At 38.9% G+C, this 25906-nt stretch overlaps 1 protein-coding gene across 1 annotated transcript in view; it reads left to right on the top strand.

Moving 5' to 3' along the window:
* ME1 (malic enzyme 1) overlaps nt 1-25906 on the top strand; it is a 180217-nt gene that overhangs the window by 21856 nt on the left and 132455 nt on the right. The window lies entirely within an intron of this gene.

The following is a 25906-nucleotide window of genomic DNA, read 5'->3' as shown; positions in this document are numbered from 1 at the left end:
GAAGAGTTGAGCTTGGAGTTCTTTTAAGCTGTATTATATTTTGTGTGTGTGTTTGCTGTTTTTTTAATTCTTTTTTTTTTTTTTTTGAGGTTTTTGGTCTCGCTTGTCTATGTTTGTTTCTTTCTTTGATGGGGATGGAGAGATTTGGATATTTTTGTTTGCTTGTTTTCCTAATTTTTGGCTAACTGTAGTTTGATCCTATGGTCTAAATGCCTGCTAACAGCTGGGGCATATTAGGTGAACTCCTGGAACATATCTTCTAATTACTTTTTATCCAAGAAGAATTCAGTTCAAATGCTCTGAGACTGTTCCATAATATGATCCAAATACAAAAAGTGGGGACAATCAAGAAACTTGATTCAAAAGCACGCATCCCATTACAAACAAAAATCCTGAAGTGCATGCAACTTATATATATCATTAAAGAAACAAGGGATTCAGACTCTTTAATTATCTGTGCTGAAGTGCTTCTATATGTCCCATCAGCTTTGATTGCAGTAAAAATGCTTCATAGGATGTTTTAAGTGCATATAGATATATGCTATGCTTTAAATCCATGCAAGAGATTCTGGTGTAGAAATATGTTACTTATAGAATCTAGTAGTGAAAGAGTAAAAAATTGACATGTAGATCACCCTATGGACAATACGTTTCTGTGTCTTCTCCACTTATGCATAGAAATAGTTCAGGGAAAATCTTGGATGGTTGGCAGCAGTGCTCACTGTATGTGTGTGGATACAAAGGCAGGGTCCGGTTCTTCACAGCCGTGAAAATGTTTTGTGCTCTTATTCTGACTGATGAAGATACTTCTGCTGCACTCGGTTTACCTAATTTTCTGACAATCAAGTGTGGTTCAAGGCATAGTTGCATTGAATCCTGAGACTTCAGGACTGGCTTAGAGTTTGGTGGTGCCAGCAATCACTCCTTTGTTTCTTTTCAGCTTCAAGAAAAGCAGAGTTGGCTGTTCTGTTTCCTTCCTGAGACTTTTTTTTTGTGTGTGTCTGTGTACAGTATGTATTAAACCCTTAGCAAGCATATTTTCAGCTTCATTTCCTTGCCTCTTATCTAATCACTTTGGATAGATAATCTTTGGGTCAATGCATTTCTGTGTGTTTACTCCAAACTCTGGAAGAAAAAAAAATGTAGAAGAGCTTTTATGGAGCAGGTAACATACAGTCACGAGGTCTAATGCTGAAATTCCCATGGCTGTTCGTACTGTTGGATGCCTACTGCTGTATTCTTGTGTAAAGTCTTACTGAAGTACTATTTCATATCCAAAATTCAAAGGAATAATTTAGCTAACTGCCTTTATGCTGTTAGGCTACTAGCATCAATTTATAAAGTCTCTCTCAGTACTGTTTAATGCGGAATAAGATGCAAGCAGTGGAATCTGAACTAATGTTCATATGGGGCAGATTGTCCCAGCCTTACCCATTGCTGACCTGCTGCAAGGATGCAATTTGTGCTGCAGCTCCTCGCGCTGGCAGGCAGATACATCACTGACATTCCCTAATCTCACTATCTTTGAAAAATGTTTTCAGCTCCTCCCATTTATGCCTGTTTCTGTATATGTGTTCAAGGCACAAAACCCATAAAACAAACAAACAAATAATTAAAGCTTGTTTCAGCACAATGTGGCAGTGGAGAGAAAAGAACCAGCTTTTTAGGTAAAGTATCTTCTGTTACCCCATGAGGCCATCTGTAGGATAGCTTTTCTGTGAATTGTCCTAGAAATTATTGGAAAAGAACATGTGGTAGTATTTTTATTTATTTACATAAGTGGCGTTTCCCCCAATTTTTGTTATAGTTCACTGATGTGTGTGTACCTTGGAAGAAAGTCCTTATACAGTTAAAAAGCTTTTATTTGGGTATCACCTGGAAAAATGTCTTTGGACAGTAATGTAAATCTTTCTGATCGCTTGACAGAATTAAAAAGGTTAATTTGTAGGATATAAAGCAGGTCTTGATAGGGATTTTGAGGCAGATTTTGAAAGCAAGGCAGAACAAGAACAGTATGCTTTAGCATTCCTAGTATGTCAGAGCCTGGGAGGATTCCAGAAAGCTTTCTTATTGAAAAAGTAGTTATGTTTTCTCTTGAATTTCTACATTCTACAGTTGATGAAGTGCATGCAAGAATCACCTCATTCAAGGAACTGGAACGGTTCAGTTTTTGTAAATATGTTCTACTTGGAAAGTATCCGGACTGATTACTCTTTTCCCTTTCCTCGCTTCAGAAACGACCGGTGTGACCTTGCTATCTGCTCTTGCTCAGTAAGGGGAATAACACACCACTTTTAATTTCATCCCTGGTGCTATATTAACCAGAGTTATGTATTAGTTTCCATTTTATTGGGTACAAAACTTGTCACAAATGAACGACCAGACTGAAACAGTTTTCAGTGTGTGCATGTTTTTAAAGGACTGCTTGCGCACGCTGTTCAATGTAAACAAGATAGATTGACTGAAATTATTTAACCAGGCATACTTTTTTTTTATGGCAATGATGTGCAGAATTGCTCTTGCAGGCATTCTCAGGGAGGGTTGGCTGGCGATTATGTGTAGGGCTGCAGCAGAGCCTCTGCTGATGCAGCTGTGCCTGCAGAGCCCTCGCATGGAGCTGGGATGCATGCCTGCAGGAGGAATTTGTTGGTCAGCAGAGCTTTGCTACTGTCTTAGACAACGAGAACTAATCTACCAAAAGTATCTTTCTGCTGGCAGGTACATCGGTGTGGTTGCTCACATAACTATCTGGCCAGGGTTTGTGTCTTCCTCCACTTGAGCCAGGCTGACACAACTTTCTCTGTGGCTTTGCTGAGTCTGGTCCTGTGTTGGACAAGGCTCTGCTTCGTTGGGTCAAGTGCTAGTGATCACTTTTTAGAGCATACATAGACATCTTCCAGATCTTGGTGTGTGAAGAGCTCAAGCTGAAATACAACATGAGAGAGAAGGTTCTCTCCCTCCCCACCATTGCTGTAACTTTTTACCATCTGTAGTGTTTAAAAAAAAAAGGGGGGGAATTTTTTTTGATTCTGAATGACTTTTTTGTGTGCCAGTGAAAATGATCCCTTACGGAATTCGTCTTTTTGGCGTACATTAAAAATGTATTAATCAGTTGACAAACACTCTGGAGAGAATTGCTGAACTGCGAAAAATCCATCTGTTTAACAACAGAATATTTGCATTTTGATGATCCTCGTAGATTCAGTACACATAGAAGTTGCTGCAATGTCCACTGGCTTTTTTGTTTGTTTGTTTGTTTTGTTTTAATTAAGGAACCTCCAAGGTGAAAACTGAACCCTCCAGCAATGTCTTTCTTGAAAAGGCTGGAGTTTGGACTATTTCTAAATTGACAAATAGTGTAGGATGAGTAAACACACTAGAAATAATAAGGAAAAATATATATCTGTCTCTAATTATCTGTGCAATGCTGAAAGAAAAAAATTCTCATTGGTACTATAAATATTTCTATGATCTAAGTTAGAAACAATATTAACTGTATTTAGGACAGTCCAAAGAAAAGGAGATGATCTTTCAGCCATTAGTCATTTGTATTAAGCCATGAATAACATGAGGTTGTTAATTAGAGAAAGTGAGGTTAGATCAGTCTTTCTACCTTTCATAATCTTGTCTGAAAGGTTCCCATAGAACACCAGTGGATGCTACTATAAAAAATGGTCTTAAAATGAAAAAGTTCAGTTCAAGTAAAAACAGAAAAGCTGTCAGTACTACATTAGCAGATATTTGTTATTATTTACTTTTGTTGCAAAGAGTATTCACCCCTTGAGCAGAGAAATAAATGAGCTGCTAGATTCTGTCCAGAAAATGATGTGGTTAGAAGAGGAAGCATTTGTTAGAGCCTCTTGCTCATTTTCCAAGATGAAAATGTGAAAATAAATGCTTCCAACTGTCTTTGGAGAAATGTTTCTACATCTTTTGTGTTTGTGTGTCTTTTTGAAGAATTATTGCAGACTGATCCTTCCACTTTCTAAAAACCTGTATTTAGAAAAAAAAAATAAAAATCCAAATCCAGCAGATTCTGTTAAGGACCACAGGGGAGAACAGGTAAAAAAAAGAAGTGCGGACCACGTCCAGGGGAGATAAGAAGTGAAAACCAATCTCAAGAAAGTGGGAAAAGCCTACTCAGAGAAAAGGGAATTTATTCCTTTTCTCATTTCTGACTAGAGGAAAATATGCAGGAAAAAAAAAAAAGTTTGGGTGACTAGCAGATTTTGAGAACCTGAAAGAACGCTCAAAATCCAAATTAAAAAGGAGGATGGTTTCTAACTGATAAAATTATACTAGGTGGTGATCCTGCAACCCTGCATATTGCAGGTGAGCAACTTACCTCTGGCTTGTTTTGACTTCTGCTTGTGTGAGAGGAGAACAGTGTTGAGAGGTATTTGGTTCAGACCAATACTTTTATGCTCTACTTAAATTCATGTTTCCTGTTCCACTGGGAAGTAGAACAAAGCTAAAAAGTAGAACAAAGCTGAATTAATTAAATATTTTGGTTAAAACATGGTGGGTTGAACAATTTAGCGTCTTTATGAATAAGCTGTGTGATTAATCAAGATGATAGCATCTTGATTAATAAGCTGCACCATCAGCAAGCTTGAGGACTATATACATTAGAGGGCAGGCTGCTATTCAAACTAATGTAGAAAGGCTGGAAAAATGGGCTGCCAGGAACTTCATGAAGCTCAGCAAATGTGAGTGAACAGCCCTGCAATTAGGGTGGAATAACCGATGCAGCAAACAGGCTGGGAAGCACATGGAGAGAAAGCTCTGCAGAAAGACCTGGTGAAGTTAAACATGAGTTACCGGTGTGCTCTTGCAGCAAAGAAGGCGTACTGCAAAGGGGGCTGGCTAGCTGGAGTGTAGCCAGCAGGTCAAGGGAAGTGATTCTTACCCCCATACAGCACCTGTGAAGCTACACCTGGAGTACAGCATCCAGCTTGGGACTCCCCACTGTAAGACGTGGGCTTGCCAGAGCTAGTCCAGTGGAGGGCCACCAGGATGGTTGGGGGCTGGAGCACAAGGTGTGTGAGGAGGGGCTGAGGAAAAAAGGGTTTGTTCAGATGAGAGAGGACCTCACTGCTGTCTACAAGTACATGATGGGATGGTGTAGCTGTAGGTTCATGGTGGCATGGTCGGAGGCAAGGCAGACAAGTTGGAATGGGGGAAATCCCAAATAGATACGAAGAAAAAAAATTTACCATGAAGATGGTCAAGCAGAGTGGTAGGCTGCCTGTAGAGAAGTGGAATATCCATCCTTGGAGAGCTGGATGGAGATGGCCCTGCTCAGATAGGGGTTGGGCCAGGAGACCTCCAGAAATCCTTTCCCACCAGCATAATTCAATTTTATTTGTGGTTATCATGAACTACATGCATATAGTAGAGGCTTGGCTTTAATGCTAACTAAATTATATTTTTTTTGTCTCTTAAAACAATACCTAGTTAACCTTTTTTCCTGTAATTTTTAAAAATGTTTTGCTCAAATTGGCTTACATTTAAAAATAGTGACATTTAACTTCTAGGAAGCTATGAAAACTGACTTAATAAGCTAAGAATCATTTAGACTGTTGGATATGCACTTGCTGGTTTTATGCATGAGAACACAGTACAATAGATTATCTGATTAAAAGCAACCTCTCTGTTTTCACTTCAATACAGCCAAAGTGCTGCATATATGCAGAGGTAGATGCTAGGAGGGGAAATGAACCCCAGCAATCCCATTTTTCTCTTAGTTGCCCTGCCTTTCATCATCTGACCCAATAGTGTATTTCTGCCTGTTTTTACAAATGCTATCTAAAGACTAGTTTAAAGTTTTGTCATCCATGGTTTTATGTCTCTCATGCACCTTTTATCAACTTGAGGACAAAAAGATTTTCTAGATCAAACAGTTTAGAAATGAAGCTTATAATTACTTTCCTGTGGACTTAAACTGCCAGGAAAATATTTAGTGACATGACAGTTCACTACAAGTACAAAATTGTAAATGAAAGGTTTTTCTGAGTGCTCTTGTCAGAGGGGAAAAGAACATTTAAATATTTTTCAGTAAATATATATGACTGTAAAAGTGGGTGTATAAAAGGCAAAAGAACTGTTGGTCCTTGAAAGTGTCTTTTGTTAATGTGGGCTTTTTGGCATCCAATTTTGAAAAAAAAAATGGGATTTTTTTTGGTGGTTTTCTGTCTTCACAAGTAAACCACAACAACAACAACAACAAAAGAACACTACAATAAATAAATAAATAAATAAAATAGAAACCAGTCTAGACCTGCTCCATCTCCAGTGGTAATTACCTACAAAATACTGCCAGCTGAAGTAGATATTACCAGTGGCTGGTCTGACATTTCAGAGCCCAGTATGTGGTTGGGATTGTGGGGGTGGTAGAGAGGAGAGGAGTTTAATAATTATGTTTTCTGTTGCTTGGATACTGTTTTACCCAAGATGACTGCAGTATTATTTATGGAATTGACAAATCCATTTCTGTGTTCATAAAAATCCTAATCTTAAATCATACTTCTGAAATCAATACAAACGGTTGTGAAGTTTGTGGAAAACAAAGAGCAGAAGGAAATAAGCATTATTCTTTTTTAACCGAATATGCAAATGGTGACTTTTGTAAAACTGTTGTGGATTTACTGGAAGGGAAGTGTATGACAAGATACCTAATTCTTTAGGTATATGTTTTGCTTCTATGGGTTAGAAAGTATGATGAAATCCTTGGGATGTTGTTAATCTGAAACAACCAAACAAAAGCTTTATTTTTGAAAGAAAGATCGTGAATTTCCTCTAAAAGAGAATTCCTCTTAGAAGGAGATAAGGTGATTGGTTTTTGATTTTGAATGGACAGATTTCCTTAACAGTGTAATTGAAGCGAAGAGGGAAAGGGCATTCAAATATCACAGTTATAAACACAAGATCCTCTGGGAAAGGAAATGGGAAGAGAAATGAGAAGGTTCTGGTGATCCACGTTTGAATAACAGATCTTGAGTATAGCTGTCACTGACAGCTGACACAGCAGAAATGACAGACAGTAGATACCATAGTATCATCATAAGTAATAACCCTACAGGTGTTACCAATAGATAATAACAAAAGCTGTGGAAACTAGTTACCTTGCACTCTAAAATACTGCAATTTGCTTTTGGTGTTTGCAGTAGATTTTTTTACTTTGATAAATCTTGTAAGTCTATGTGGTGGTTTTACTCGAGTGGGCAGCCGAGCTCCACCACAACCGCTCTCTCAATCCCCCTCCTCAAAGGGAAAGGGGGAGAAAATATGATGAAAAGGGCTCAAGGGTTGAGATAAGGACAGGGAGATCACTCAACAAATATCATCATGGGGAAAACAGACTAGGTATAGGGAGATTAAGATAATTTATTGCCTATCACTAGCAGACTAGAACAGCAAGAAACTAGAAGCAAACTCAAAACACCTTCCCTCATCCACCCTCTTCCACCTCCTCTCTCCAAGTGGTGCAGGGGAATGGGGGCTGCGGTCAGTCCCTGATGCTTTGTCTCTGCCGCTCCTTCACGGTCACTCTCTGCCCCTGCTCCCCGTGGGGTCCCTCCCACGGGATGCCGTCCTGCCCGAACTGAGCCTGCGGGGGCTGCCCACAGGCAGCAGCTCTTCAAGAACTGCTCCCACACGGCTCCGTACCACGGCATCCATCCCCCAGGAGCAAACTGCTCCAGCACGGGTCCCCCACAGGCAGCAGCTCCCCCCAGACCCCCTGCTCCTGCGTGGGCTCCTCTCCACGGGCTGCAGCTCTGGCCCGGGGGCTCTCCATGGGCCGCAGCCTCCTCCAGGCCACATCCACCTGCTCCACCGGGGGCTCCTCCACGGGGGGGCTGCAGCGTGGAGATCTGCTCCATGTGGGACCCGTGGGCTGCAGGGGGACAGCCTGCTCCACCAGGGGCCTCTCCACAGGCTGCAGAGGAACTTCTGCTCTGGTGCCTGGAGCACCTCTTCCCATTCCTCCTTCATTGGCCTTGGTGTCTGCAAGGCTGTTTCTCACTCCTCACTCTCTCCCAGCTGCTGCTGTGCAGCAGTTTTTTTTTCCCTTTGTTAAATCTGCTCTCCCAGAGGTGCAAATAACATCGTTTATTGGCTCAGCTCCGGCCAGAGGTGGGCCACTGGTCTAACAAGGGGCAGCTTCTGGATTCTTCTCGCAGAAGCCACCCCTATGGCCCCCCCACTACCAAAACCTTGCCATGTAAACCCACTACAGTCTACGGAAGAAGTTGTCTAGTTCATCAGGAACATGTTTATACATACAACACAGTAAATGTTGTGGATTCCGTGCATGGAAATCAAGAATTTGGTAATTAGCCATGTGTATTGGAGTTGCATATGTACCTTTCGTAACTTGTGTCCCTACTTTAAAATATGAAAGGTTAGGAATCTTTAAATGTTGCTCATCTCATTCTCCCACATGTGGGAAATGTTAGAGTATCTAGAAGGTTTATTTATTCATTTATTTTTATAACTACTACTAATAATAGACTTGCTTAAGCCTTTAAACAAAAGCATTCATTTTGCAAAGGACTGTTAAATAGTTATGGTTCAACGCAGTAATTTTAAGATTCCAGCTCTAAAAACTTGCCAAGCTGGGAGAATTTTTCCAGTGGATGACGTGTTTCAAGTACCTGCTTTGTTCAAGGCACCGTCATATTCCCCCTAAGTTTGTGATTTGTAATTCCTTCTGAAGGCCGACTGGGATTCAGGGTTCACCCTTGTGAACTTTCACTGGGATAGTGCAACACATGAGAATAATTTCTAAGGTGCCTTTTGCAGAAAGTAGTTGCTTTTCCCAAGCCGATAAATCAGAGATGCTGCCTTTGGGCTTGGAGCTGATAGATCTGTTGAGGTCATGATTAGTTTAGTAACAATCACAGAATCATAACTTGGCCAAGGCCGTTAGTTCCAGCATCAGTGAATGTCTGTAGCAAGGTGTAATCAACACCAGCCGCTCATTCACCAGGCTGCAGTTTTTCAGCACTGTTGGAGAGCCCGGCCTCACTGGCCAGTACAGTCCCCATCTCTTCCACTGTGGAGGCTGCCCTTCCCTGCCTGGCAAAGATGTTACCTTTTGCAGTGTGAGTTAAGCTTTTTTTTTTTTTTTTATAGGAGCAAATAGCAAAAAAAGGTGCCTTGTATGTGTGTCTGTTGTGCGTGAAATAGGTTATAGCAGCCCAAAGCTCTTTTGGCACAATTACTCACAGCACCCGTTTTTCATTCTTGTATTCTTCTGAGCTCATTTTTTTCAGCCTTCACATTTGCATTCATGCCTGTTCCCTTGATTTTGGTGTTTCCATGCACAGGATGCGCTTGCTCGATATTGTGCATGACTCCTACCTTTGTGCTCTCAGTTATCCATAGAAAATAAATCCTGTCACTGTTTCACTTCCTTAGTTTGCTTTTCATTCTTCATCTGCTTGGGCCTTCTGCCGAACTATTCCACTTCCATTGCTTTTAATCACATCATTTCTCTTCCTTCTGCAGTCTTCCTCTGCTCTGCTTTCTGTGGTGCTCTTCCAGCAGCTCCTTATTGTGCCTTTCCTGTTTTTACTTCTTCCTAGAAAAGTCGGCTACTTCTTTTGGCTCCTGTGAGAAGCAGATAGACATAGCTACACTGGGGCAGTGTCCCCAAGAAGGCTAGTGACTTTGCAGTATTCAGGTTTGCTTCCTGCGAGCAGTGAGAAGAGGTTTTTTTTTTTTTTTTTTTTTTCCTATAAGGAAACCAGTTTTTCTCATGAATCTTGTAAATGGATCCTAAAGTTCCTATCTATGTAAATCACATTTCCTCCTAGAAAAATAAACTGCTGTTGGAAAATTTTGCATATTATAGCTTAGACATATGGTCTTATTTTGAGTGCCAGTACTGATGAAAGAAATCTGTTCTTTCTAAGGATTGCGTTGCTATGCTGAAAGACTTACAGTTGACACTGATGTGCAGTACCAGAAACTGCTTTGAGACCAATACTTTTGGAGCAAAAGAGTCAGAGTAACCCCTCTAGAAAAGAGCCATGCCGATTTAGATTTCCGTCTCTACTTCACACAGCAAGTAGTGCTACGTTTGGCAAAACAGTCAGGGACAATGGGGAACTAACAAAGGTTTTAGTTTACCGTCAGGCTCCAGAAACCAAGTCATCAAGAATAACTGTGGATGTTTGAATGTTTCTATACATTTATGTGAAGAGGTCTGAATAGTATCTGCAATATTATTGCAGTATAGGTAGTCAAGATACAGACAACTGCTGTGAATTTGGTCCACTGTTCCATTTAAAATTTCTGTTATAAGCTGTTTAAAATCCCCCAAAGATAGCTTGCCTGACATGCTAAATAGCAGTCTGATGGGCTTGTTAAAACACTTTTGGCTCAATTTTTTCTGCCGTTTGAGTTAAGGAAGTATATGTATTTTGCTGTTTAGTTTTTAGAGCCATTTTATGGTGATTCTCTCGTCCTTTAGAGAAAAAGCTTGACACTTAGAAAAAGTGTTCGAATAAGAGTAAAAATAGTGCAAGTAATAAACCAAAGTCCTTATTTGTGGCTTCAATTACACAGCATACAGTGGATGAACTACAAGTGTAACATATGTTTATACTCTGCTTTCCTTTTCTTCATCAGCTAGGCTTCTAGCCACCCAGTAGCCTGTGAGCATCAAACTTCATTTAATAACAACAGCGAAGAAAGAGCTATACTATCAAATAACCCCCCAAATCAAATAACTAAATGTAGTGTTGTATAACAATGTCCAGAAATGTAATGCACAGTAAAGGAAGCTTTTCCTGGGGTTTTCAGGAAGGTTAAGGCCAGAAATGATGCTTGCTCAACTACCACTCTGTCAAGATCCATTCCACTCAAGACCCACTGCATCATGGATCTCAGTGAGGACTTGGAATGTAATGGAACAGAGCACAATAGTTCAGTCAGAAGGACCTACACAGACCATCAAGTCCAACCGCCTGACCGCTTCAGGGCTAGCCAAGAGTTACAGCACATTAGTGAGGGCGTTGTCCAAGTGCCTCTTGAGCACTGACAGGCCTGGGGCATCAACCATCTGTCTGAGAAGCCTGTGTCAGTGTTTGACCGCCCTCATGGTAACAAAATGTTTCCTAATGTCTGGTCCAAACCTCCCCTGGCACAGCTTTGTGCCGTTCCCTCACGCCCTGCCTCAGTCCCCAGGGAGCAGAGACCAGCACCTCCCTCTCCTTCCCCTGCTCAGGAGGTTGCAGAAGGACACGAGGTCGCCTCTCAGCTGCCTTTTGTCCAGACTGGCCAACCCAAGTGTCCTCAACATGTGCCTTCCAGCCCTTGTACTAGTTTTGAGCCCTCCACTGGATGCTTTCAAGGACCTTGACATCCTTTTTATATCTTGGAGCCCAGAACTGCACACAATATTCAAGGTTAGGCCGCACCAACAGTAAATATAGCAGAAGAATCATCTCTTTTGACCAGGTGGCTGCACTGTGGTTAATGCACCCCATGATACAGTTTATCCCTTGGCTGACAGGGCACGCTGCTGGCTCACACCAAGCCTGTTGCCAGCCAGCACCCCCAGGCCCCTTTCTGCAGTACTACTGCAGCCACGTGGCTCCCAGTCTGTGCCTGCGTCTGGCATTGCTCCGTCCCACGTGCAGCGCCCGGCATTTTCCTTTGCTGCACTTCACGCAGCTACTAATTGCCCAGTGCTCCACTCTATGTAAGATGCCTCTGCAAAGCCTCTCATGCCTGTAGGGAGACTTTGGTGGAGAGTCTTGTTTTTTTTTTTTATGTGGCTTCTTTGTTTGAGGGCCTCTTTGTATGTTTCCATCTTCAGGCAAATGAGTAATGAGAATATGCCATTTGAGACTTAGGAAATAATAAAGTTTAGTGTGCTGATTTGTGTTATGGAGATTAATAAACAACTAGAACACAACCGTTCTGGGTTGGTTTCTCCATGGTATTTTTTTTTTTTTTAAATTTTGATTGCAACTGACTTGATTTTGGTGTTAGTGGTCTGACTCAAGTTACTGTGGACTGTTGAAATATTTCAAGAATTGGACAGACTTTTTCATACTTAACTGGTTATGAAACTGATGAAAACTGATGATCTTTCATCATTCATAGTCTGAGTAGATCTCATACTGTTGCCTAAAATATGTCTCAAATAATGTCTTTTAAGCTTAAGGACCCCAGAGCCTGTTAAGAAAATTTCCTTAGATCTGTCACAGTCTTCATCTTGGTTGCATATTTTTTTTTCTTTTTTGGAAACGTTTTAGCTGTTAGCCCCTGAATGTTGTAGTTACTTAGTTTATCTCAAAACCATTTCCTCTTCTGTGTTACGGAGGGTGCTGCTCGATGCCGTATAGATGTGGTGTTTACAGGTCTGCCAGCTTGCTGAGTTCACAGCAGTCTTGCACCAAGGGCAGTGCTGAATGCCAGCTCCAGATTAATCGGGTTTAAAAAAGATATTTGTTCTCATTTTGTATGAGTGATGGATACGGCACAATAGTTCCCTCTGTGGCAGTTACGTAGCTAGAAAAAGCTTTTAATGGCGCTGGATAATTAGACACAAGAAAATGTGAAAGGTGGGAACAGAGTGGCAACATTTCCTTCAAGTTCAATCAAGTACACTCGTGTTTAATGTTTAATGCCAGGATGTGTTTTTCAATGCCAGTGCAGGAAAAGTTTTGCCTAAGACCATTTGTGTTTTGTTCTGCTGTTTTGTTTTCATGATTTTTGGACAAGGATTTCTATGAGTGACACAGATAGACAAAAGGGCGAGTAAATCTGTGGTTTGCTTTGAAAATGGTAGCAACTTGGAAAGAATCAGGCCTACTGGGAGGGGATTCTTGGCATTTTTTCACCTTCACAGATTTTCTATCAGGTAGAAATCTTGAGTGTCTGATAGCAAATTCAGATGGTTTTATATTGGCTGGTTTCCTTAACTACCATTCAGATTTTATTTCCATAATGTTCACTTTTTCTTTAATCTTGTATTTGCTTTTGATGAGTCTAGCTTTTTTGGAGATCAGTCAAATGTAAATAAAAGTTATATACCCCCTTTTGTCAAAGTTTTCCATGACATTTTTCAATCTGATCTTTTCTGTGTATTTATCCTGCACTAAGGAGATACAGCTGATATGCAGGTTGTATTCTGGCAAAAGCAGAGCTGTATGTATCCACTGGGTATATCTGTTTTAAATTGAATTATTCTGTCATCTGTAAAATTTTCCTTTGATCAGCTAAATTTTTCCATATTCTGTTGCATAACTTCGCTTTCTCTCTATAGTGAGTTAAATGATAGCTTTAGATAACAAAATCAGAACTCACACTAAGATTCTGGACTCACTGCCTCCTATTTGTCCTGTTGACTTTGCATTTTAAGAGCTTGCCTTCTTAGTCAATCTAGTCCTTGCTTTTTTTTCCTCCTGTGTTAAGTGATAGAAACAAATAAAATCAGTATTTGGTCTCTGTAGAAAAGTTCAGATAAGCTTATCATATTTAGTATAAATATTGACTTTATGACAAAGTTATGTGCACTCTTCTATCCCTGAACTGCTGTTGCCTGATGCTGAGATAATCTTTGCCTGCGGTTCTAGTAATGACAGTGGCTACTGATGGCTATGCTGAGCGTTTAAGAACTCAAGATGAGAAAACAGACCCCGTCATGACACAGGTGCTGCACTGCTACATACTTAACAAAACTGAAAGACAGTATATGCAAGGAAAAGAAAACTATTGACTGTGTGTATTTGTTCACTAATTTTTGGTATTATTGACAATGAAGTATGGAAATGTGCTACCAACTGCTTCAAGAAATTATTAAAGTAGAGAGAGGGTTTGGTTATATTTATATTGGCTATATGTATGTAATTAGAAGAAAGTCTTGCTTCCAAACAAGACTGTTTCATTAATGAATGCTTTGATATATGCATGCTAAAAATCCTGTGAGGCCCTTTATGATACACTCTTTCAGAGGTATTAGGGGTGGGTCCATTATCTGATTTTTTTTTTCTTAATATTTGAATTCTTGACTACAATGGCCATGTGCTTTTATACTTATATTGTATTCTACTTAGTAAAGGAGAAAGAGTGGTACGATAACCCTCAAAATTTAATGAAACTCTCAAGGATTCAGTATTTGGCAAAGGCTTATAGCAAAGTTTAGGTTTCTTTTTGCATTAAACTTGATAAAAACATTCATAATTAATATCCGCATAGATTTCTTTTTTACATTCTTGAATAACCATCTGACATAGCCTGGAAAATAGGAGTCGAGGCCATGGAAATTAAATGATAATTTAGGTAATATAAGTCTGTCTAGCATAGTTTATCAGATAGTAAAGTAAAATGACATAGCAATATAATATTTCACCGTATTTTTTTATTAATTCTGTATAAGCCAATTAAGATGTCTAAAATTTCTACTTACTAATGAAGAAAGCAGTGCAATTTACCGTAAGAGGTTATTGGTTATGTGATACTACATTTAAGAAGAGAGAAACTAATGACTTCTAGTGCTGATCCAAAAATAACTGGGTAGGTTCTGCAGGTTGCAAGGCCTGGCTGCTTGCTTGGGCTTGGGATGTCAGTGTGGTAGAAGTCAGCTGTTAGCAGAGTGATTTACTACTGCAGTTGCATACTATATAATCTCTTGCAGTTTTTTTCCAAGATTATTCAGTGTATCATGATATGCTTGTCTTTCATTTCTGTATGCATATAATTAGAAGTTTTGTTTCTGTCTTCACAGTTACAATACAGAGCCTTTTCATCTTGGGGAGGCCTGAGAATGAGGGCAAAAAATGTTGCTTTTCAGAGCAACAAATTCTGGCAACACTGAACAGGAAAACAAAATACTGGTGATTATCGTTTCAAGGCAAGATCTGCAACCCTGCATATACACTTTTCTACTTTTTTGAGTAAAAACTGAAATGTCCTTGATAGATAGCCCTGTCAACTTTCCAGTGCTGAAAAATACACAGTGTCGGTAAGGGGAGTGCTTATGTCCATAGCTGATTCCTTTGAAGATGAGGATACTTTGGTTACTTAAGAGCTATTCCCTCTTGCTCCTAGTCTAAAAGGCTACACTGCTCACTTAGACTTTACTTGCATTTTTATGGTAACTGATGTTCTGCTGAAACTTACGCAAGAAATCAGTTGTACATAGATGTTATTAGTTTATGGTATTTGATGTTAACTGTCCATATGTATGGCACCGGTGCCACCTATTTGTGCTAATAAGTTGCATAGCCTGGATGTGTCTTGGGAACATTTTTCAGATGAGGGAAGTTCCAACAGGAAAGTCTGTGTTGTACCCGGTTTGGTCCAACTCGATACTGACAGTAGTAAAATAAGTTATCTGGGCTATGCAGAAAACAAATCTTCCCTTAAGAGGCTAGATAACAGTTTAAAAGACGTTATCTTATTTTCAACTTAGCTCATTAGGGAACAGGTATAAAGAGTCTAACTCGGCAATATCCCACATTAGTTGTTAATCTGGTACTGATCATGCTTTTTAACATTTGTGTTGTCCTGCCTGATTCAGCCTTGTTCTAGATCACCTGTGTTCCCCAGTTCATCCCAGTCCCATTGAGGAGCTGGAAGCAGAAAGGATGCTGCTTGCCTCACCTCTCTGCACAGGCACTGGGAAGTAGGAAGGTCTGGAGTGTCGGCAATGACTGTCTCCAGCCAGAAATCTTCCCTTTTAAGTTAATGCTGAAGAAATGAATTACATGTTAGTCCTAGTCACAGGAGAAAATACGAAGTTCAACTGTACAGCTTCTTTGTAGCAGTTACAATAGTTTTGTTGAAGCCAGCTAATTAAACTACATTATTTTGACACGAAGCACTGAGAAATCAAGTAAGGAAAATAAATATAGACAGTATCATCTCATTAAAAAGATCTTTCTGTCAATGGTTTATAGTAGCTACATCTGAGTAATTCTTCTATTTCAACATGCAAGTCTAAATTCAGGTTTGACCAAGAAGCATAAAGCAGATGCTGATGGGATATTTTGATGTGCCATATGCCACCATGCTCTTGCAAAATGTGAAGGTACATTAAAGAAAGATATTAACTTGGCTTAAAGGCTGGCACACTTTCTTCATGATAAAATGAGTTTTCAGAGACTTCTCAGAAAGAAGGGAATGATTTTTACTTAAAAGTAAATATTACAAATAGAATACTGATTTTTTTTTTGGCAAAAAAAGACAGATTAACTACCTGCTGGATTAAGGTTGTGCTTGTGAAACAGGTGCCTCAGAGGGTAAGTTTGGTTTCAATGTACTGCTGGATTTTGAGAACAAATGCCAAGATTGGATGAAGCAAGCTCCCTGGACAAAGAGCTTGGGTAATCTTTGCTATTTTCATTAATTTATATATTTCCAGCTCTTAGACTGAGATGATAAAATGAAAAATAAGTTGCAATCTGTAGAATGGAAAAATGACTGATATGCATGCAATATACGCTTTGACTGCGTATGACCAAAAAGACTTACAGATGATAGACTGTGGTAATAGAAATCCTGGGTTACATATGACACTGGGAAGTATTTAGTCTGAAATAGTTGTTTATATTTCTTTTAGCCCAAAAAAGAGAAACGGGTACCTCCTAGAGGTCAATTCAGTCTTTCTCCGTGGTCTATGTAGGGTGCCCGAAGGATTAGAGTAGAAACAGTATGCTGCACATTAGTCATCTAAGAATCTACACCAGTTAGGTTCAGCACGTTTGGTTCCCTCAGTTTTTGGGTCAAATCTCATTAGCTCTTCAGGCTGGCTGGTCTACAGTCTTCCTCACTTCTTGCTTCTTTTTGAGTTGCCATAATGAGGAAGATGCTTACAAAATATAATTTTGAATTGCCAGCTAACTCAACATCAGGTCTGTACCTCCTCTGCATTTGTTCTGCAGAAACATGCCAGCTACTGTTTCTTCCTGCTTGCTTTCTTTTGCATCAGATTATTTTAGACTGTTCCTCTAGATTTCAATTTTACTGTTGTGGCAACTCTGTACTATAATATTTAAAATATTTATTTGTATTAATTGTTGCTTATGCTGCTGAAGAGAAACTTGTTACGTAGTCCTGTGAGAAGCACAGAATACAGTAGTTGGTAATCTGTTCAGTCTCTGAAAGGCAACAATAAAGTCTGCTAAGCATATCAGTTTTATCAAATCCCCTCAGGATTTCAGGGCTTACTAACCTGTATTTGGATAAGTGGATATTTTAAACAGATGGAATTTTTGGCAGTCACTGAAATTCCTCATCTACCTACATGGAAATCTGACTGCCTCTCAATAATATCTGATTTTTCACTTGTAAATATTCCATACCGGGTACTGCACACATTGAGATTGTGCTTTATTAGTAAAAATCAGTACATTTAAAGACCTTTATTTGGCATTTCATTTGAAGTCATTCTGGTTAGCAATACATGTCACATGTCAGCTGATATTATCTAAATTCCCTTCATAAATAAAATACCTTCTTAGTTATTCCACCGATAACATTGCAGGCATCCTTGATTACAACTATACCAGTACTGGCTTACAGCATCGACTGTACAAGGGAGTTAATTTTTAAGTAGAATGCAAATTTCAGATAAGGTCTGGTAAAAATTAGTGTCATCTTTATTTAGAAAACACTATCATGCATTAAATTTTAATTCTGTAGCTATAAATTACCTAAATTTACAACTATACAGTGATGCATCTGTAGAAGATAGACAGTATTGACAAAAGTAGTAATTAAGAAGATTAATTTATACCAAGGGGATCAGAGCTCTGAAGTTGCCTACAACCAGTGTTTATAATCTGTAGTGTGGGTAAACTGTGTTGAAAATTGACAACTGTGGTAAGAACACGCTCAACAAGTTTGCAGGTGATGTTACAAGGTGCTGTTTTTTCTCTTTCCAGAATGGTTCCCATATGCAGAGCTTTTCTAACAAGGCATCGATCCATCTTTGAGGGTAGATATACTCAAGTTAGTTTTAAACTAACAAAAGTGGCTCAGAAATAGCCAAGGACAAAAACAAACAAACAAACAAACAAAAAAAGTTGTTTGTGCTGAAATGTGATTACTGTGTAGCAATGTGCTAAACTGCAGCATTGGTATTCTGACATCAAAAGTTAATAGGGTAGGTATCTCCGCAGATCTTACTCTAACACAACTGTCCCTTAGCATCTTAATTATCTCAGTTGCAGGTGCTGTAGGTGCTGTGCAGGTCTATGGGTTTGGGAGGTGGGGAGCTGAAGGGTTATGTTCCCTTGTCTGTTGTCTTTTGTAAATGAGCTTCTGGCTTTAAACTTTCATGAAATCTGCTTTTAGGGCACCCAGCTCTGATTGAAAGCATACAAATACAGCCCTAGCAAATTTTGTGTTTCTTTGAGTTTAAAAGTTCCTATAATAAAATGAAGGATTTAGAGTAAGGTGATTTTAGTGCAACACATGGACTGAGGAGTCAAAAGGATATTTGGGGCTTGGTGTAGTGGCCCACATGGAGGCAACTAGTTCCACTTGAGATATGCAGGAGTGTTATTCCTGGTGTTGTGTCTGGCTTTTACCTGTCGCTGTACAAGTCTCCCAAGTCTCCTATGCAGCTGATATATAGCTGATATCATTGCCATAATGAGTTATCCTGTGTTGATTTCTCCAGTATGTCAGAGCCTCCCAGACGATGGTAGGTGCTTATGTGTGCGTATCTGAATTCAGACTGTAGCCAATACAGTCAGAGAAGCTTAGGGGGCAATTTGGATTACTGACTGCAAGGTGTCTGTTCTAGGGTGAGCTGGATCATTCTTTAACCAATGCTATATATCCTATTCACATAATGAGGGGATAGGTACCTCGCTTGTATATGAACATCTAAATTTAGTGTCTAACTCAGTCCCATCCTATATTGCACCACAGCAGGCTATGTATATTTTATACAGTATTGACTTGATGACTTGTTTTACTGCTCAGCTTATTACTGTCTGCTGTTTGTGTTAATGCAGCCATCTCAAACTTAAGGTGAGGAGAGATTATGCAATGCAAAAAGATGTTACTGCGTATATATGTGTATAACAAAACAAGTACACACAAACTTTCTTAAAATAGTTTTGCTTCCTTACTTTCAGATAATTGTTTACAATAGATTAAAGGAAGATTGCCAAAGAATGCCATGATGTGTCATTTCTAATGTGTTGGGCTGAATCATGCTCGTATGCAATCATCATTATCAGCTCCCTGCCAAGCTGCCCACACATTCCCATGATGAGTTTGCGAAGAGGAGTCTGATCTCCTTCTGGCCATCTGCATTTGTTTTGAGTCATAAGTCCCTGGGTGTGTTTATTAGCTACTGTATTTTTACATGCTTTAGTTGCTGGAAGCTGTTTGTGACTTTTGTTTCAGTTTCCCTTGGTGACATGATTTTTTAAGTTTGCTTTGGAAAATCCTGGGGACATAGAATTGGAATGTGAATGTACTTCAGGTCTCCCAGCTTTCCTTAAATCCTTAAGAAATTATATGTGCAATATGCTGTATTGGGTCTGTTATGACCCTTGAAAAACAATTTAGAAATTATGAATGCCAGCTGTCAGAAAGTAGGTCTGTGTGTGCCTGACTAAATGTCATGGTGGGGATCTGTGCATAGTTTTGGGAGAAGATAGATGCACTTGTTTGAAAGATAGCAGTCCTGTTTTGTTAGTGCCTTTCCTACCTGTAGTCTAATACTAGCTTAGATACTGGCTGTATTACAAATGCTTACAGATCTTTGTTTCTGAAAATTCATTGAGCTTTTTTCTGCCTGGGTTGTCTGAGGGCCGTGACCCAAAGTTTGTATTTTCACGGTCAGCATTCATGTCTGAGCTCCATGCTGCACATCTTCAAGCTGCGGTGAGTGTATCCTTTCCTCTTAGCAGCTTGCCTTCTTTAAAACCGTTTGGAAGGATTATTTTTATTCAGTAAAATTTTAATAATTCTGAATTTTCGTTATCAAAATTGGATACAGCTATTGAAGCCCTTTTTTTGCACGTATTTTTAACAACAATTCCTAAAAAGAAATGTAGATCTCAAAGTGAATGTAAATAGATATTTAGCAAGGGTATTTTTTTTTTCCTGGAGGTCTAAAAGAAGATCCCTGATGACAGAAAACTTGCTTGAATTTGCAGCATTAGAAAGATTTTTTCCCTTTCCTTACCTACAAGGACACTTTGCAACCAGTCTGGCCTCAACCTCTGTTTGGAGGAGTTGACTCGGGTATCTGTAGTAGTTGCCTGTGCTTGTAACGTTTTCTGGCACTCATGACAAGAATGGTGAAAGAAGCTAGCAGGAACATCTTCAGCCATATATGATGATCAGACCCAAATGTTTTGCCAAGAACCACATTTATTTTTAGCAGAATTAGTTTATTACTTAGTGCATACCCAGGGTAATTATTCTGTTTCTTGGAGCGTTGTGCCTCTAAACAGGTGTTAGATATGAAGGATTTAGAGTATTTATCTTTTTTTCTCTGAAGAGCAAAGTAGAGGGGGAAAGCGTGTAAAACTGCATTTTCATCTGCTCGTAGGGTATTTTTTTAATGCAAATAATATGAAATATCTCAAAGGGATTTGCAGATCATTATACTCTTAAATGTAGCTTTAAACACTTGAAAATTCATGTGTGCCATATTTTTATGAATATTTTAATAATCCTTTCTTTGAACATATAAAATTTTGCAGAATGTTTTTTTTAATGCTCTCATCTTAAGGTGGTTCATGATATTTTATGTGCCCACGAAAATTTTCACATAGTCCGTACCTAGGAGGACTATATGTGCATTTTGCTGCTTTCTCAGCCTGAGAAGTCTTCCTTAAAATAAAGCAAAGCAAAATTGCTTTATTTGCTTTGACTTGGATTCCTCCCTAACAGCACTAGAGTAGTACAAGGAGCCAAAGTTACGAAAGGCAAAAGCCTGAAGAGCAAAAAGGTTTCCTTGCAAACAGTTATACGTACCAAAGATCACATTTTCCTGAGGACTGCATCGCATTCTGTTGAACTTCTCCTGGAGACAACCTTGTTGCATAAAATGGTGTGAGCAGTATGGGAAGGTGTGGGACTGGCAACCAACAGAGCATACCTGGGAAATCTTGACACGAAAACTCTTCTCAGAAGCGTTCTGCTCATTTTTTTTTTTTTTTTTTTTTTTTAAGAGAATATGGAATTACAGGGTTCTGTAAGCCTATTTGTTCAAAGAAGTGATTCAGATCTTTTCGCAGACTTGTGTTTCACGCAGCTGTGGGCTTTCTCTGTGCTTTCTCTGCCAGAGCGCTTGTGCTCTGCTCAGTTACCAGCTCTTCAGCGGGAGGCTGCAGGAGGTGGCTTGGAGCCAGCTTTCCTCCTTCCAGCCACAGCCACAGATGTTGTGCATATCCGTGTCCCTCAGATTTGGGTGGTTCTTTCCAGATATTGTTGAAATCAGTTCACTCTTCTGATTTAGATATCCAGAATGAGCTTTTAATGGAGAAGTTTTTTACTTTTTGGTGAGCTCTGAGACAATGATGAACCTCGTTGTCTGTTGTCAGCAAAATATTTTAGACACTGTGATATTTCTCTGGTAGTATTTTATATGAGCAATCTAGATTTTTTCTTCTAGAACAGATGGCACTTCCAGATACACTTTCTTCCTATACCTTTTTGCCTTCTTCTTCATTTCTTCCTCTCCTCCTGCACAGATCCATTCTGCTCAAATATACATGCTGGCACTTGAGTTTGAATGCTGGTGTTGCAGGTTGTCTTCTGAGGCCCAGGGATGACTTGAAGTCTTACTGGGCTTGGTCTTCTCCTACCAGAAGCTGAGGAGAGTCACCAAATCTGGAAATCTTGGCTGTGAACATGGTTTCGTCTTCTAAGACAGCATTCCCTGTGTGCTCTCATGCTAGGAGCTGTGTGGCAACATTTTGTGAGGCCTACAAAAGGAGAAAAGCTTTTTTCTGAATGAGTACAGGTTCCCAAACATGGATATTTTGGCCTATTAGAACAAAAGAGGGGTAGGTCTTACAAGAAATTGAAGTAGGATCCCCACAATGAATGTTGCGTGGAGATGGTTCTGACTACCCTTTGGTGAAGCTGAATCTCATTAGCTCATGGACAGCATGCACATATGACTTTGGTGCACTGTCTTTTTCTTAAGAAGTTATGTAATCTTTGCAACCTAATTTGTATTAAGAGATAGGATTTGTCTTTTTTTTACTGGATTTGAACTTGTACCGATATAGCTTTTGAACTATTTTGAATGTGCTCTCTGTTTTCTCAAGAATGTCTGGAGAGTTCAGTTGAAAGCCAGTGCAAAACACTATCCAATATAAAATGGTGTTTTGCTGTTCGTCTTATTTTATGACTTTCCAGGAGTGCAATTGAACAAGAGGATTGACCTGTGTGTAATTGCACTAAAATAACCTTGTAATGGAGGGTTTCAGAGGGGAAGGAGAGAGACTGGGCAGAGGACATTATGTTTAAGAGATAAGTTAATAAACTCATAAAGATTAAATAAATAATACGGAACAATGTGTAGCAATATAAATCTGCTACAAGTACGTAACTTCACAACATTGCAAATGGAGAGATGAATTCAGAATTAAATGTATTTGCAATGAGTGGAACTTCTTGAAAATGAAAAAGTGAAAAAGACTCAGAAAGCTTCCTCTACAATTGAGAAAAGGATTAGGAAGTTGTGTTTAAGGAGCAAAAAGTTATTTAAAAAAGCCCAGTTTCACCAAATGGTTAGTGAGACAGGCAGATAATTAGGTGGTTGAAGAACAACTTACAAAACCAGAACACAAAAAGATGTGTATGAAGCAAAACCCTTTATAAGACTTGAAAACTCTTACTTGGGAGATTTAAAAATAACTCTACTTCTGATCACTGTTATCTTTTGAAGGCATAAAGCAATTAATGCAAGCAGCACAATTTTGTAAAGGTTAATGCTTAGAGATGGAGTTTCTTGATCTTATATTGCTCTTAAATTGTTGCACCGTTGTTCTTCTTGGGCAAATTATTTCTAATACAGAGTGCAAAATAAAAATGTCCATATCTTTTATTATAGTTGAGCTTTAGAAGATGGAAATCTGCCCTGTCCAGGTGTGTGCAAGATCAGCTCTCTGGAAGCCGATGAAACATGTAAACCAAGCTGAACTTAGAGCACTCTCTGCTGGATGGCTGGGAAACAACACTTTAATCATTAAAAAACAACAATTCTGAGATAGAAAAGTGAATAAGAAAAGCTAGTGCAAGAAATCTAGACATAAACCACAAAACTGATGTAGTCTAGCTCTTCCTGTTATAAGCAGATGAAATAGTGTACATTTGTTACATGAAATGGTTTTCTCATTAAATCATCATGCAGTGTGTTTCTATCAAAATTATTTTCTTATGAGCATATATAGTATCTGAGAAAAAAGGAACTAATACTCTATCTTATAAATTTGAAAAATTTATAATGTCTGTGCCAAAGAAGAGTATGCAAGTAAAGAGTTTTAAAACGATGTATAGCAGAGTGGGTGTAGATGGGTGTTGTGTTTTTGCAGTAGTGCCCAAAATAAATTAACACTTACTGTAGGAGCTGTAGCAACATGTGGAAAGTATGATATTCCAGGACAAAATATGTTTTTAAAAAGTGCACTTGGCAAGATGCAGTAACTTTTCTTGTGTCTGTATTAAAATAAGATACAGTTTCCAGCAGGACCACAAATCCTATAGTAATAATTAAAGTCCATATCTTATTCCTAAAAGTGAAGGCAAACACAAACTTTCTGAATTTTTCTTTCAGAAGTAGGGGAGAAGAGGGATGCAGAGAATAATTGGCTTGCCACTTTTTTGTCAACACTGATCTGTTGAGACCATGCAGCTCTCTAAAGTCCAGCCATTCGGAACTGACGCTGAAGTGTGTGTGTGTGCATGAGCTCACATATGCAGCTTTTATGTCTTTATGGGGGCTAAAGAAGTCTACTGAGGATAGAAGGATCAGCTTTGAAACTCTTGAGGAGTGTTGACTCACTTCTTTGTTGGTCTTTAAAAATGCAATAGCAGCTGAAGACACATACAGGACCATGGAAAATTTATGTAGGGTCAAGAAAAAACAAGGCTTGTGTACACTTCTGAAGCGTTTGAAATCCTGCATGCATGGGAAACTGTAGCAAAACTATCACTGGCCTTTATTAAACTTGGTTTCATTCCATTTATGTGTGCAGAAGGAACATGTTCAATAGATCCAGAATTGTTTGGTGTTCATCATTAATTTTTTCTTTTTTCTTTTTTTTTGAGGCCATTTCACGTAGGATTAACAACTTGGTTAATGGCATTTTAGTGCAGACAGTGTGGTAAGATTGTTGTAGTTTTTTCTTCTTCTTTTTTTTTTTTTTTCCAAGCACCAATGACAATTAAAATTAAATAGAATCACAGAATATCCTGAGTTGGAAGGTACCCACAAGGATCCTCGAGTCCAACTCCTGCTTGTCAATGAAAATTAGTGTAAGAAGAGTAGGGTAGTAAGAGACAGAAAGATCTTACAGTATATTTTTGTTCTGTAAGAATAAGTTCTGTAAGTACTTCTGAAAATTATAGCTTGTCTGTCTAACCAAACTATCCAGTATCAACATATCACATTGTATCACAAGCTGTTGTGCAAAAGGCAGTAATGGCATTGTGTAAAGGGCTGTGAATTTGTTGTCTTGAAACAACATGGTGCAAAGGTACACTGAAAGATGCCTTTCGTATTTGTGCTCATCTTACCTGTTTTTTTCATCATTTGTTGACCTGGTTAATTCTAAGAATGAAATGAACAAATAAATTTTAGAAGTGTATTTATAGAAGTAGATATGAAGGTATCATAGTATCGTTTATTTTCCACAGGAGAGTGAAGGCAGAAACATTACATTGCCATTTTTCTCTCTTTTGTCCCATAACACACCTAAGGTGTTTTCTCAAATATTTTTTTTCATAAGAAACAAAGTATGTATTGTGTAGAAGACAACGTGTGTAGAAGATTAGGCAACTATCTAAAGGCTTGTTTACTTTTATATGTATGTACATGTATATCCTCTTGGTAGAGTAATAAATGCTATCTAACTTCTAGTATGTTAACTTTTGAATATGTTTAAAGCTGCATGATAAGAATATTACAGAGACTACATTATAGGCATTTTTGGTGCTAACCTAAAAGGAACCTCAAAGACACCTGCAGAACTGCCAGTCCTGGTTCGAGGATGCAAGCAGTGCAGACACAACATTAAGTGAATTGGGCAATATGTCGGTGCAGACACACATAGTAGTTATAGTGTGAAACAAATGCATAGATTTGATAGGTCATATATGGAAGAAAGTCCTCTCACATTCCTTTTTATCCCCTAAAACTATCAAAAACATGATTTCATCCAACAGTCCTGACTGGCTGCAGTTACCGTAGCAAAGTAAAACCTCAGCAGTTAGGATGCTTGGTACTGGTGTACCACATTCATTATCATGTTTCTTCTGCAAAGGCATTCTGTTTCTTTCAATAGCTTGAGTAATTTCTGAAGATGTTTTAGAAAAACAGACCTCATTAAAAAGCAGGTTTTTGGCAGCTCTTTGGCAGTATACCAATCTGCAATCTGGATATAAGTGTTTAAGTGCTTTTGTGACTGTCCTCTTAGTGTACTAAGTACTTCTAAATGTCTTTTCTGGTTGCTACAAAAAAATCCAATGAGTCTTTACCAAGATATTTCTAGCTGTAACTGAATGCGAATCTGAAAAACAAAACAGAATTGAATCAGAATTTACACTGAACTCACTATGGCCATGTTTCTGTTGACTGACTTCACTAGGTGCTGGATCAGCCTCTGACTATAAACTGGTAGTGATGACTTTATTGTACTACAACATTCTGTTATAAAAAATCACATGAGCATCTGACATAACC

Source organism: Cygnus olor, chromosome 3, assembly GCF_009769625.2.
Source record: "Cygnus olor isolate bCygOlo1 chromosome 3, bCygOlo1.pri.v2, whole genome shotgun sequence".
NCBI classification, from domain to species: Eukaryota; Metazoa; Chordata; class Aves; order Anseriformes; family Anatidae; genus Cygnus; species Cygnus olor.
This window is presented reverse-complemented; position numbering and strand designations above follow the sequence as displayed.